The sequence below is a fragment of the Rana temporaria genome, chromosome 5 (genome assembly GCF_905171775.1).
Source record: "Rana temporaria chromosome 5, aRanTem1.1, whole genome shotgun sequence".
Classification (NCBI taxonomy): Eukaryota; Metazoa; Chordata; class Amphibia; order Anura; family Ranidae; genus Rana; species Rana temporaria.
Genome location: NC_053493.1, coordinates 241,746,562 through 241,761,555, shown reverse-complemented (window position 1 = coordinate 241,761,555; position 14,994 = coordinate 241,746,562). Strand labels below are relative to the sequence as shown.

The window sequence follows — 14,994 nt, the reverse complement described above, 5'->3', positions numbered from 1 at the left end:
GGATTCACCAAGATACACCAGGCAATCAGCAGTCATGGAGAAGAAAACTCACAATAGTGTGATAACGCTTAAGGCATTTATTGAGCAAAAACGTAGCACACTTACATAGGTAACTTTAAAAACAGCAAAAAGGATCCGGCCGGTAGTAGAACGTGTAGTCCTCAAATCTCGGTGACGTCAGTACGTCTCCTCCCGACGTTTCGTCTAATCAGACTTGCTCACGGGTAGTGAGGAGGCGTCCTGCGTCACCGATTAAATACATGTAAAGAGGCGGAGCCGGCTAAGCCAGTAATGGGCGCACGTCTCAGGTGATCCTCCGTCCGCCATCTTAACTCAGGGAAAAGGAAAGGGCAAATGTAAAAAATAGCCTGGAGATGCCCGGAGACTGAGGTAACAAGGAGGAAAGCTACATAAGCCAATCAAGTAGCCCCCCAAGTATCCCAAAGTCCCCGGAAACGCAATATCCAGATACAAAAAAGATTTTATTAAAAATTACAAATTATTTTCAATACAACCCGAGCGGGGGAAGTGGGGAAACATAAAAAATAGTAACAGCATGATTGGCTCATAATTGCTAAGCCATATGTTTAAGCAGAAGCATAAAGAAGGCCAAAGCTGTGAACTGCGGTGTGTGTGATTGCTACACCACTACACCGCAGAAAGGATGTTATTACAAATTATCGCAGCATTTAGCATTGTCAAACTGATAACGAATCAATCCGACAAAGTCACCATGTCACCCACTTGGATAAAAAAATATATGTGCAAATTTAAATTGAACATATATAATCAAAAAACAAATTTAAAAATGATATACCCAATTGGATCTTATGGTAAATCACATAAGTAAATGATGGCTTATCAAGGCACCTGAGACTTATGTCCACAGTACAATAAAACATCATTCGGGCAATAGTCAATGCCCTCACGAAATGCATAAACAATGTACAAAATATAAAAAATATAAAATATATAAAATACAGAATATAAAAATATATAAAATATATTATACAAAATATATAAAAAGTACAAAGACCATATGTATTGTAGACCCCAACAACAATTAATTTAGACCTGCTATGCACGAAGGGCCACCAAAGCTGTCACCAACAACATCTGGTCAGGGCTCCCATGATTTTAAATTGAGGGAGAATAAGACCAGGAATATGGAACAGAGGCATATGGCACCAAAGATTTAACCTGAAACTAGGAGTTGTCAATGAAGCAGTTCACATCCACTTCGATGTTTAAACCATGCGGTTCATAACATTTTAATGTGTGAACCCACAACATTTCGGTTCTTGAGATACTCCTTACAAGGTCACTGCCTCTCCAGTGCGCCTGAAATTTGTCTATCCCTATACATATAATGCCCTTAGGATCTTTATTATGGGCCACCAAAAAATGTTTGGACACTGAATGGTCAGGGTAGCCATTCATAATATTGGTTATATGCTCATTCAGGCGTATTTGGAGTGAACGCTTTGTCCTGCCTACGTATTGAAGGCCGCAAGGGCATTGTAGTAAATAAATAGCACCTGTACTGGAGCAAGTAATAAATGACTCGATGGGAAAGGTCTTAGATGAATGTCTAGAGGAAAAACTCGTGGTCCTTTTTGAAATTACTGTACTGTATTGACAGCACAGACCTGACATCTCCCACATTTAAAGAAACCCACAAGACCTGACAAAAACATTGATTGGATCTTGGGAGGATCCAAGACATTAGGTGATAATTTGTCTTTAAGGGATGTGGACCCCCTGAATACCACTCTCGGCTTGTCAGGGAGAATGGCGTTCAGGGTCTTGTCACTTCTGAGTACAATCACGTTGTGATTCCATATGAAATTTGATTATGCACAGAACTTTCACACAGTTTACATTTGTTTAAAGAAGATTTTTCTTCTTTTCCTTGGGACTTTATAGTGCTCACTATTTTTTGATAAGTCACACATTTTTAGCGCAACTCCACTCCTTCTTTTCATAGTATTTTTTGTTTGTATAAACATCTTGAGTTTGCAGCTGTTTTTTTGATTGTTATAGATAAGCGCACTTTTTTTCACTTTTTCCATATGTGTCTATGATGACAGGTTATCAAGGGATGCCAGAATGTGCTGGAACTTATTTGCTTCTTTTTTACAGGTAATAAATCATACTTTCTGTTTTATGAAAACTGGGGTAAGTGAAGCAGGTTCCATTTCAACATCCTTTTTTATTTTACCAGAGAATAAAAGATTAATGATCCAAATCTGTATCTATATACTTCAGGGATTGTGGTAATCAAGTTCAAGGTTGCACTGTCACATAATTTTATAACAGACAAGCTATGTAGGCAGCATCAGTTCCAAACCACATGATACTTTCTCAGGCCAAACATGAATACATAGCAATACACAAAGCACAACCATCATTGAAGAGCAATGACAATAATCTCATTGTCACAGAAACATTGGCTCATAATAGATGTAAACTTGTGCTAAAACGTTAACTAGTTACAATACATCCAAGTGCCACAGTGGGAATAGAAATAAATCACCCCCTTTAAAATAATCACATGTTATTGCTTTGCAACCTGAAATGAAGACAGACACCGTTTTTGTTTTATCCAGCTGTATTTACCCGTGCAACTTATAACATCCAAGTGAAAGATATAACACCAACAAGAAGAAAAAAATTAATTCAAAAACAGAAGTATTGAGTTGGAAAAAGGATCCCCCTCCTTATGTAAGTATTTTGTTGGAGCACATTTTGCTTTAATTCCAACCTTTAGTCTTGTTGGGATATGTCTCTACCAACTTTGCACATCTAGGCCCGGATTCAGAAAGCACTTACGCCAACGTATCTCGATATACGCCACGTAAGTGTAAATTTGCGCCGTCGTATCTGTGCGCCGTACCCACAAAACTAGATACGCCTGAAAATAGGCTTCTTCTGACCGATGTAACTTTCCTACGCCGGCGTATCGTGGGCGCATATTTACGCTGGACGCATCTGGCACTCCCATTGATTTCCTATTCAAATATGCAAATGAGGGAGATACGCCGATTTAGAAATGTACGTTTGGCCGGTGCAGGCTACGCGCGGTACGCGTAAGCTGTACGTCTGGCCTAAAGTTACCCCTCATAAAGCAGGGGTAACCTTGCACCAGACTTGCACAGGTCAGCTGGAGAGCAGCTACAGCAGCACCGTAACGGACGAGCTGAGCAACCACACTTGCAGGACAACACCTGTATGCCAACATGCCAGGCAGGGCCACCATCAGGAATTATGGGGCCCCTTACACAACTTTAGGCATGTGCCTGGGGGGTACTGCCGCGAATTGAGCAAGACGAACTAAAGAAAAATATATTTAAAAAAAGGAACAAAAAAGATTAAAAAAAAGAAATTTAAAAGTATCCAAATGTTTTTGATATTTTCTCAAATTTTTTGAAAAAGGGGGCTTGCCATCTGGGGTCCCTACCTCACACACACCACATCCACATCACATTGGATTAGCTCAAGTCCACCATGCAGGACTTGGGAGCAGCAAAGCCGCGCCAAGGCCCCAATGGTTTTGCTGTCCATTCATACAACATTCACACGGCCGTGGGGAAAACTTCTTCCTCGACGACCCAGGGTGACACACCCTAAGGACACCAGAGCCAGTGCCGCAATCCACCACCAGCCACCTGCCATCTAGAAGGGGTAAGTGCCGGACCGATGGGCAGAAGAGCTGGGGTGGGGGGGGGGGGAGAAGTGCCGCTTCCCTGCGTGTGGCACATCGGTCTAAATGGTTGTTGACTAGAGGACAATTATTCTGATCAGAAAATAAATTGCTTATTTAGTGAAGTATAGACACCATTATAGCCATACCTTCCCTTGCAATCGATTTAGACTCGATCAGAATGATTAAAAATGTAAATGATCTTATGATGGCCATACATGCTTCGTTTTTTTTTTGATCTGCAATTCCATCAAAATGATTGAATCTGCAAAGAATCAAATACTTATAACTTCCCTTCTGATTGATTTAAACTCCGTCACGGAACCGGCCAAACTTGGGTCAACCAGTCGGGCCAGAAAGTTATCGATCTTTTTGTATCGACTGACAACAGTAGATACTTTTAGCTGGATTCACGTAGGGCGGCGTATGTTTCAGCCGGCGTAGCGTATCGTATTTACGCTACGCCGCCGTAAGTTAGAGAGGCAAGTGCTGTATTCACAAAGCACTTGCGTCCTAAGTTACGGCGGCGTAGCGTAAATGTGCCGGCCTAAGCGCGCCTAATTCAAATGAGGAACAGGGGGGCGTGTTTTATGTTAATGAATCGTGACCCGACGTGATTAACGTTTTTTTATGAACGGCGCATGCGCCGTCCGTGGACATATCCCAGTGTGCATTGCTCCAAAGTACGCCGCAAGGACTTATTGGTTTCGACGTGAACGTAAATTACGTCCAGCCCCATTCACGGACGACTTACGCAAACGATGTAAAATTTTCAAAATTCGACGCGGGAACGACGTCCATACTTAACATTGGCTAGGCCAGCTTTTTGGTGGAATAACTTTACGCCTGAAAACGCCTTACGTAAACGGCGTATCTTTACTGCGACGGGCAAGCGTACGTTCGTGAATAGGCGTATCTCGCGGATTTACGCATTCTGGGCCAGATTCTCAAAAGAGATACGACGGTGTATCTCAAGATACACCGTCGTATCTGTTTTTGGCCCCGGGTATCTATGCGTCTGATTCCTAGAATCATTTACGCATAGATACAGAGTAGATCCGACAGGTGTAAGTTACTTACACCGTCGGTTCTTAGATGTAATTCCACGCTGGCCGCTAGATGGCGTTTACAACGATTTCTCATTTGTCTATGCAAATGAGCCTGATACGCCGATTCCCGAACGTTTTTGCGCCGCCTCGTCGTCGTTTACGTCGTTTCCGTAAGCGTAAACTTACCCCTGCTATATGAGGGGTAAGTTTACGAAGGTCCGTCGTATGCCATGTTAAGTATGGCGTCGGGACAGCGTCGTCTTTTTCCGTCGTTTACGTTGTTTTACTAAGTCGTTCGCGAATAGGGCTTTACGTTAATGACGCTCACGTCGGCTTCAATGACGTTTTCCGTCATGAGCTGGAGCATGCGCACTGGGCTATTTTTACGGCTGGCGCATGCGCAGTGCGATCATCGCGGGGGCGCACTTAATTTAAATACAAGCCGCCCCCTTTGAATTACGCGGCCTAACGCCAGGCCATTTACACTACGCCGCCGCAAACTATGGAGCAAGTGCTTTGAGAATACGGCACTTGCTCCAGTAAGTTGCGGCGGCGTGGTGTAAATGGCTTACGCTACGCCGCCACGGATTCTACAATTCTAGGCGTAAATCAGCATTCACGCCCCTAGCAGCCAGTGGAACTAGACAGCTAAGATACGACGGCGCAGGCAGTCGTATCTTAGCTACATTTAAGTGTATCTCAATTTGAGAATACACTTAAATGTACGACGGCCATTGCTTTTTTTCAGGGGGAACTTGGGGGAACTCAGTTCCACCACCTTTGGCGCCTGCTCACCACAATCACTTGTAAACACAGAAGTCTGGTTTGTGTGTTTACAAGTGACAGCTTTGTAACCCCCTGAACTCTGCACTCTGTATGTAATGCAATTTTGGTATTTAATGCCCCTTTAAGACCCTTCTACTGTTTGTGAAATCTGAACGGGTCGTGGTTGAGTTCCTGCACCTATTTTCTGAGAAAAAAAGCTTTGACGACGGCGCAGATTCAGAGTTACGACGGCGTATCTACTGATACGCCGGCGTAAACCTCTCTGAATCTGGCTAATAGTTCACAAATATCACCATATTTCAATCGGATTACATGGCGGAAACAGAGATGCAAATGATGGTTTACGATCGTATCTTTGAAATAGAAGGCTATTTGAATGGGAAATAAGAACAGCAGAACAGAAACTCCAATAGTTTTGATCTGTGTGTGAATATTTCAGGAAGAAATAAGGGGAGGATGCAGACTAGGAAGAAAACTGACTCCATTCCAAAAACACAAAACTGAATTTATAGCGCTGGTCTCTGCTGTTCAGAGACTGCTGATAAAGTTTGTTTAGAAAAAAAAAAAAAAAGGTAGTGTGGGCGTGCACAGACAGGAGAGAGCAACAGGCACCGAGGAAGGAGGTGCGCTGCCGGAAGCTCGCTCGTGATGCAGAGAAATGTGCGATGACAGCTGGCCCGGTACAAGGGGATAACTTGGAGCTGGGATCGGGGTGAGTACAGTCCATGAGGGATCCGATCAGTCCTGGATATCAGCGCGCTTTGGTGGCTGCAGGTCCCTCATGTGACAAGTGCGGGACTGAGCTGGCGATCTGCATGCTTCTACTTCTGCAGTCAGGGAACCTCATTAACACTGAGATACACGCACTCCGCACTTTCTGCAACCCAATTTATTGCCATTTATTCTACTAATCTCATTACTTGCTCATGTGTTTTCAGCAGATACTGTTACAGTCCTACAAAGAAAAACATAAAATAAAAGTCCAGAAATCTACCCTCTATTTTGTAAACGCTGTAACTTTTGCGCATACCAATATAGGCTTATTGTGATTTATTTTTTCCAAAAATATGTAGAAGAATTCATATTGGCCTAAATTTATAAAGAAATGTTTTATTATTTTTTTTGGGATGTGTTTTATAGCAAAAAGTAAAAAAAAAAATTGTCTTTTTTTTTTTTTTTTTTTCAAAATTTTCAGTCTTTTTATTTTAATTTTTTGTATATAGTACAAAAAATAAAAACGAAGAGGTGATTAAATACCACCAAAAGGTGCAGCGTGCATGACTGCACAGTTGTCGGTTAAAGTAACACAGTGCCGTATTGCAAAAAATGGCCTGGGCAATAAGTGGGTAAATCCTTCCGCGGCTGAAGTGGTTAAAGCGGTTGTAAACCCGTAAATAAAATAAAAAAAGCCTGCAAAACAAAGGCATAATGAGCTAGTATGCATATCATACTAGCTCATTATGTATTACTTACCTTAGATCGAAGCCCCCGCAGCCATCTTCGACCCCCCCCCCTTTCTGACCACAGACATCTCTCCTGAAACTTGCTTCCGGGTATCGCGGCTCCGGCGCTGTGATTGGCTGGAGCCAAGATGACGACACGCATGCGCGCGTGAGCCGCCGGTTACGGCACAGCTAACTGAAGCAACGGCATGACGTGCCATTGCTTCAGTGCGCATGTGCTGATCACTTCGGCACATGCAGACATGGGGGGATATCTCCTAAACCGTGCAGGTTTAGGAGATATCCAGGCTAGCTACAGGTAAGCCTTAATAGCCTTTCTATGGGGGTCTTAATATAGGCTTACCTGTAGAAAAAAAGAAAAGGGTTTGCAACCACTTTAAAGAAGAAGTAAACCCTGATGGGCTTTACTTCCTCTGTTTCCTGCAAAGTAAAAGCATAATAGGCTAGTGTGCATCGCATACTAGCCCGTTATGTGCCACTTACCCGCAGAAGAAGCCCGCAATGTCAGTGCTGTCCCCGCCATCTAATCGCATCCATCTTCAACCCCTCCTCCTTCCAGGGGCCATGGACTCCGGCTCTTCTATTGGCCGGAGTTGCGTGACATCCCTCCCGCGCATGTGCGTGGGAGCCGATGGTCACGGCACAAGCATTATAGAAACGGCAAGGATCGTGCCCTTTCTTCAGTGTGCATGCGCAGATTATGTCGGCGCCGGTGTATATGGCGAATATCTCCTAAACCGTAGAGGTTTAGGAGATATTTTCAGAACCTACAGGTAAGCCTTATTATAGGCTTGCCTGTAGGGAAAAGTGGTTGTACAGGGTATGCAACCACTTCAAATGAACAGGGTCTATTTTTTTTTATGGTTACAAATACTTTATTGCATTAAAGGGATCGTAAAGGTTCATTTAAAAATAAAATAACAAACATGATCTACTTGCCTGCTCTGTGAAATGGTTTTGCCCAGAGCAGCCCTGATCCTCTTCTTTTAGGGTGCCCCTGCCGGCGTTCCTGACTCCTTTTTTTATCAGGTGCCCCCACTGAAGGCCGCTTTCTATGGGTGCATCCGTGCAGGCTTCCCCCCCCGAGTCCCATTGCTACATCCATTGACAGACAGTGGGACTTTGCCCCGCCCCCCACTTTCATGACACTAGATTTGATTGACAGCAGTGGGAGCCAGTGTCTCCTGCTGCTATCAATCTGTCCAATGAGGAGAGAGACAATGGCTGGAGCTGCTGGGCTTGTGTATATCACTGGATCGGATGGGTTTAGGTAAGAAAAAGTGGGGGTCTTGCAGTAACTGCAGCAAAGAAGGTTTTTCACTTAAATGCATAGAATGCTTTAAAGTGGTTGTAAAGCTTTGAGAACCCCGGGAGGAGAGGAAGAGCATGTCTCCGCTGTGGGAAATTTCAGGGCTCAGGTAAGTAAAACGGGGGGCTATGGGGCCGGTCACTGGCAGGTATTTTTTCACCTGGAAGCATTGAGGTGAATAAACACAAGGGTTTATAGCCCCTTTAAAGGGGTGTTCCAGCCTTTATTTAAGTTTATTAAAAGTCAGCAGCTACAAAAAGTGTAGCTGCTGGCTTTTAATAAACAGACACTTACCTGCTCCACGGTTCCAGCGACGCGCCAGCCGGGGCTCCGCTCCTCGCCCCCCCTCGCCGGCCGGCGTCTTCATTCCTAGTGTGGGCACTCGGCATTGATAGCTTTCGGCTTCACGGCCGGGCACCCACTGCGCATGCGTGAGCGGTACTGCGCATGCGCCAGCGGCGCCATCCGATTGGACAGGCGCTCGCCTACAGGGAGGGGCTGCAATAAGGCGATTAAGCTATTCGCCTTACCAGCCATTCGGCGGAAGGAGGAAGTGGGACAGGAAGTCCCACTTCTCCTGAAGCCCCCCCCCCCCCCCAAAAAAAAATGACATGCCAAATGTGGAATGTAAGGGGGCAAGTAGTGGGTTAAGCGGAAGTTCCATTTTTAGGTGGAACTCCGCTTTAAGGTGAAAATCCTTGAGACTTCACAATCACTTAAATGCTTTAATTGACAATTTCGCGGTCCTTTTCTTTATCGTACATCACGGGACACAGAGCGGCATTCATTACTATATGGTTATATGGAGTACCTTCAGGTGTAGACACTGGCAATCTCAAACAGGAAATGCCCCTCCCTATATAACCCCCTCCCATAGGAGGAGTACCTCAGTTTTTACGCCAGTGTCTTAGGTGTTAGTCATGGTTTAGCTTGCCTCCGCATCCTTGGGATTAGGTGAGCTACCGGTTCTGTCCAAAAAAGCCTCAGCGCTAAAGTGGTCAGTAACCGGACCCCAAACCCTTGGGGTATAGCCCATAATGCTTTTCTTTTTAGAGAGCTGGACCCTGGGCCCAGAACTTAGAAACCTTTGGGTACCTAAAGTTTTCTGTTGCCAGGGTGCTATATGGGCCCAGGACAGTGGATCCTTCATAGGAACCCAGGGCCTGAAGGTCTAGACATCCCCACGGAGATGGGGGAAGATTGGGCCTCTTGCTTGGCAAAGTCCTGCGGCATGGAGCAGGTAAGTGAGGGGAAAACTTGCGGAACTTGGTTCTTAGCAGGTTTTTTTCTGGGGGGTCACAGGGGACATGCCTAAAGTTATGCACTGCATCTGGCAAACTAGTCACATATCATAAAGATAGGATGGCTCTCTATGTATTATTCCCCATAAGATGTGACCTCCCTTGTAGTGTTGGAAAAGCATTGAGTGGGGCCTGTGTTATATAAAAATATATGTGTGTGTCAGAGAGCTTTGCTTACCTGCAGGCCTCCAGGCGATGCTCCATTCAGTCTTCCTCCTCAGAGCCTGCAAGCAGGCAAAACGCTGACCTCCTCATGGTTCCAGGCTGCAGGCTGCAGTTTGCTGGAACAGAGAGGTCCCTTCCTCCCAAAATCCCCCCCCCCCCTCCCCCTGTCGGGAGGGGCATTTCCTGTTTGAGGTTGCTGGGGGGGAAGGGCGGGTCAGTGGCTTAAAGGAAGGGGCGGCCCTTCCTTGTTTGTTCCATCAATACTTTGGAACTGAGGAGAAAGACCAGAGCGGCAGCACGGGGCGCCGAGGACACACAGTGGCCAGAAAGGATATTGCAGTCTTCAGAGGACTGTTTTGTTAAGCCTAGAAATAGGCTGTTTCTTTTCCATCTCATAGTTTTTCTTTGCAATACTACTCAGGGGGACAGAATGTTTTTTCTTTCCTGGATTTGAAACAAAAACGAAAAAAAAAAAAAAAAAAGTCATCTAGGGGAGAGGAAGCATTTTTTTATCCCCCAAACAGGTGTTTGGACAATTAACTTTTATAGTTCCAAATACCAATAGGTAGCAGGTGTACCTCGGTATTGTACCATGGTATGCCGCTGTTTTCCCTACAGGGAGCCTTGGGGCCATCGGGATCTGGGGCTGGAGCTGACGCGGGTCAGTCCAACCCTAAGATGGTCACGGAGGAGGTATTACTCACCTCTTTAAAAGAGATGCAGAAAAGCATGGGAAAAATGATATCCGCAGCTATGCGGGGCAGTAAGCGGAATAGATCTCCGTCGCCCGAGCGCGGACCCTCAGAAGAGGAGGTCCTTTCCTCAGGGGAATTGGACGACCTCTTGGACACGGACCAAGTAGGTTCAGGGATCGAAGACCCGGATACAGAGGAGTCTGGGGCAGTCTCCCTGAGGGAGAGCTGGTGGATTCAAGGATTGTCGGACTTGGTCCATAGGACATTCAACTTGCCAGTACCAGATCTCCAGGTATCGACGGTTTCAGCTTTGGGCTCACTGAGGGCGCCTCAAAGCAATGCTGTGTTTCCGATCCATCCTCTATTAGAGGGAATTTTGTTCCAAGATTGGAACAAGCCAGATAAGATCTTCTTACCACCTAAAAGGTTCTCTGTCCTATATCCTATGGAAGAAAATTTTTCCAAAAGATGGGCTACTCCTGCAGTGGACGCAGCCATCTCATGTGTTAACAGATCGTTAACATGCCCTGTAGAAAACATACAGGTGTTCAAGGATCCAGTTGATAAGCGCTTGGAAGCACTACTTAAGAACTCCTTCACTACTGCAGGGGCAGTAGTACAGCCAGCTGTGGCTGCGATTGGGGTCGCTCAAGCATTATCGGATCAATTTAAGCAGATGCTTAAACTTATTCCGGCCCAGCAGGCAGAAAAATTTTCGGATGTCCCTAAGGCCATATGTTTTACGGTAGACGCAATCAAGGATTCTATCCAGCAAGCGTCACGTTTATCGTTATCCCTTATCCATATGAGAAGACTCTTATGGTTAAAAAGCTGGGAGGCTGAGCCCCCATGCAAGAAGCTCCTGGTAGGGTTCCCCTTCCATGGAGGACGACTCTTCGGAGAAGACCTAGATAAATACATTCAGACCATTTCAAACGGCAAGAGTACTCTCTTGCCAACTAAGAAGAAGGTTCAGGGACCTGCGTTTAAACGACAGTATTCCCCTGGGCAGGGGCCCTCTAATGCCAAGCAGTATCGACGGCCTCCTGCAAAAGCAAACTTCGGCTTCAACAGCAGATCACAAGGACAGGCTGTTAGAGGCAAAAGGCAGTGGTTTCGCAAACCAGCAAAACCAGCCCCCAAGCCAACCTTATGAAGGGGCGCCCCCACCCACGAAGGTGGGGGGAAGGCTGCGACTCTTTTCAGAGATTTGGGAAGCCAGCATTCCCGACGAGTGGGTACGGTCTTCCGTGGCCACAGGCTACAAATTAGATTTCCTAAGGTTTCCTCCTCCTCATTTCCAGAAGTCGAGGATTCCAAACGATCCGGAAAAGGGAGCCGCATTAAGATCGGCATTAGATCATCTACTTTCCCAGGAAGTAATAGTAGAGGTACCAGTCCTGGAACAGGGGCTGGGTTTCTACTCCAACCTATTCATCATCCCAAAATCCAATGGAGATGTCAGGCCAATTTTGGACCTAAAGATGGTAAATGCATATCTAAAGATCCGCTCATTTCGGATGGAATCCGTGCGGTCAGCAGCTGCCACACTCCAGAAGGACGACTTCATGGCGTCCATAGACATAAAGGATGCCTACCTTCATGTTCCAATTTATCAGCCACATCAAAGATATCTACGCTTCATGGTGGCTTCGCGTCACTTCCAATTCGTGGCGCTTCCCTTCGGGTTGGCTACGGCCCCCCGGGTGTTCACGAAGGTCCTAGCTCCAATCCTAGCCAAACTAAGGATCCAAGGGGTCACGATCCTAGCATACCTGGACGACCTCCTAGTCATAGATCACTCGTCTCCCGGCTTGGAGCGAGCAGTGGCCCTCACGGTCCAATACCTCGAGAGGTTCGGCTGGGTCCTAAATCGAGAAAAGTCAGCTTTCCAGCCCACAAAGCAGTTGGAATATCTCGGCATGAGATTAGACACAGAACAACAAGGAGTGTTCCTACCTCTGAGGAAGGTAAAAGCCATCAAGGAATTAATCCTACTGGTTCTAAGCAAGAAAGAACCGACTATTCGCCTATGTATGAGGTTACTAGGCAAGATGGTGGCCACATTCGAGGCGGTACCATACGCCCAGAGCCACACTCGCATCCTACAGGCAGCCATCCTGTCAGCATGGAGCAGAAGGCCACAGGCCTTGGATATCCCGTTGCCGCTCTCATCAAGAGTCCGACAAAGTCTGTGTTGGTGGTTAGACCCTCAGAATCTACTGAAGGGGAGGTCTTTCAGCCCAGTGGCTTGGAAGATAGTGACCACAGACGCCAGCCTGACGGGCTGGGGAGCAATTTTGGATGGTTGCACTCGCCAAGGTACTTGGGCAAAGCCAGAGAAGCAGTTGCCCATCAACATCTTGGAGCTCAGAGCTGCTCGACTAGCCCTCAGGGCTTGGACGTCAAAATTGCAGGGGTTCCCGGTGAGAATTCAATCAGACAATGCCACGGCCGTGGCACACATAAATCACCAAGGGGGAACCAGGAGTCAAGCCGCTCAGAGAGAGGTGAGCTTGATTCTTCTATGGGCAGAGGCTCATGTGCCCTGCATATCGGCAATATTCATTCCAGGAGTGGACAACTTTCAGGCGGACTTCTTAAGCCGCCAGACTCTATGGCCGGGGGAATGGTCTCTGCATCCACTAGTCTTTCAAGCACTCTGCCAAAGATGGGGAGTGCCGGACGTGGATATCATGGCATCGAGACTCAACAAGAAACTAGACAGGTTCATGTCCCGCTCAAGGGATCCGATGGCCTGCGGAACCGATGCGTTGGTTTGCCCTTGGCATCAGTTCAAACTTCTTTATGCGTTTCCCCCGCTCCAGTTACTACCCCGCCTGCTGCGCAGGATCCGGGTGGAGCACATACCAGTCATCCTGGTAGCTCCAGCATGGCCCAGAAGGGCATGGTACTCACTAATCTTAAGGATGGTAGTGGGAGACCCTTGGACTCTTCCTCTACGGCCAGACCTGCTATCGCAAGGTCCGATCCTCCACCCTGCCTTACGGCATCTAAATTTGACGGCCTGGAAGCTGAATCCCTGATTCTCAGGGGTAGAGGTCTGTCTCAGAAAGTAATCTCTACCCTAATCAGAGCCAGGAAACCGGTCTCTAGGGTGATTTATTACAGGGTCTGGAAGGCCTATGTAGGCTGGTGTGAGTCCAAGCGATGGCTTTCTCGCAAATTTACCATCGATTGAGTATTAAGTTTTCTCCAGCTAGGAGTGGATAAAGGATTGGCATTAAGCACAATCAAAGGACAGATTTCTGCTCTGTCAGTGTGGTTTCAGCGGCCGCTGGCCACCCACTCGCTGGTTAAGACCTTCCTTCAAGGGGTCTTACGTATTAGACCTCCAGTTAAATCCCCGCTTTGTCCGTGGGATTTAAATCTTGTTCTGTCAAGTTTACAGAAACAACCGTTTGAGCCGTTGGCTGATATTCCTTTGGTTCTACTGACAAGGAAGTTAGTATTTTTGGTTGCCATAGTTTCCGCAAGAAGAGTTTCGGAGCTGGCAGCCTTATCCTGTAAGGAACCATATCTTGTTTTTCATAAGGACAGGGTCGTTCTCCGCCCTCATCCTTCCTTCCTTCCGAAGGTCATATCCAGTTTTCATTTGAACCAGGATTTGGTATTACCATCCTTCTTCCCTAAACTTACTTCCAGAAAGGAAGGGTTGCTGCATACCTTGGATATTGTCAGGGCCATGAAGGCCTATCTTAAAGCTACAAAGAAGATCCGGAAGACAGATGTGCTGTTCATTCTACCGGATGGGCCCAAGAAGGGGCAGGCAGCTGCAAAGTCCACCATTTCTAGGTGGATTAAGCAATTAATCACTCAGGCCTACGGCTTGAAAGGGTTGCCTCCTCCAGTATCATTAAAGGCTCATTCTACTAGAGCCATGGGCGCCTCCTGGGCAGCACACCACCAGATCTCTATGGCTCAAGTTTGCAAGGCGGCAACCTGGTCTTCTGTCCACACGTTTACAAAATTCTACAAGTTGGACGTAAGAAGGAATACTGATACTGCCTTCGGGCAGGCAGTGCTGCAGGCTGCAGTTTGAGACCCTCGGATTCCGGGGGCTCCTCTTGTTCGAGTTAAATTTAAAATTTTTATTTTTCTCAACTAAGTTGGATTTATTATGATTTGAGTATATCTCTAAATTAAATCCTTTTGTCTTGGAGATGTTCTCCCTCCCCTCATTGTAAGCATTGCTTTGGGACATCCCATATAGTAATGAATGCCGCTCTGTGTCCCGTGATGTACGATAAAGAAAAAGGGATTTTTAATACAGCTTACCTGTAAAATCTTTTTCTTGGAGTACATCACGGGACACAGAGCTCCCACCCCTCTTTTTTGAGGACCATTTTGGGAGGCATACTGCTTGCTACAAAACTGAGGTACTCCTCCTATGGGAGGGGGTTATATAGGGAGGGGCATTTCCTGTTTGAGATTGCCAGTGTCTACACCTGAAGGTACTCCATATAACCATATAGTAATGAATGCCGCTCTGTGTCCCGTGA

General features: G+C 46.3%; 1 protein-coding gene across 2 annotated transcripts in view; it reads left to right on the top strand.

The window, feature by feature from the left end:
- The first annotated feature begins 6,115 nt into the window (after positions 1 to 6,115).
- Positions 6,116 to 14,994, top strand: part of LOC120940667 (oocyte zinc finger protein XlCOF6-like) — a 74,772-nt gene continuing 65,893 nt past the window's right edge. For both annotated transcript variants that reach the window (XM_040353648.1, XM_040353647.1), the window contains exon 1: positions 6,116 to 6,250. The gene's annotated coding sequence lies outside the window, so the exon portion shown is untranslated. The remainder of the gene's footprint in view (positions 6,251 to 14,994) is intronic.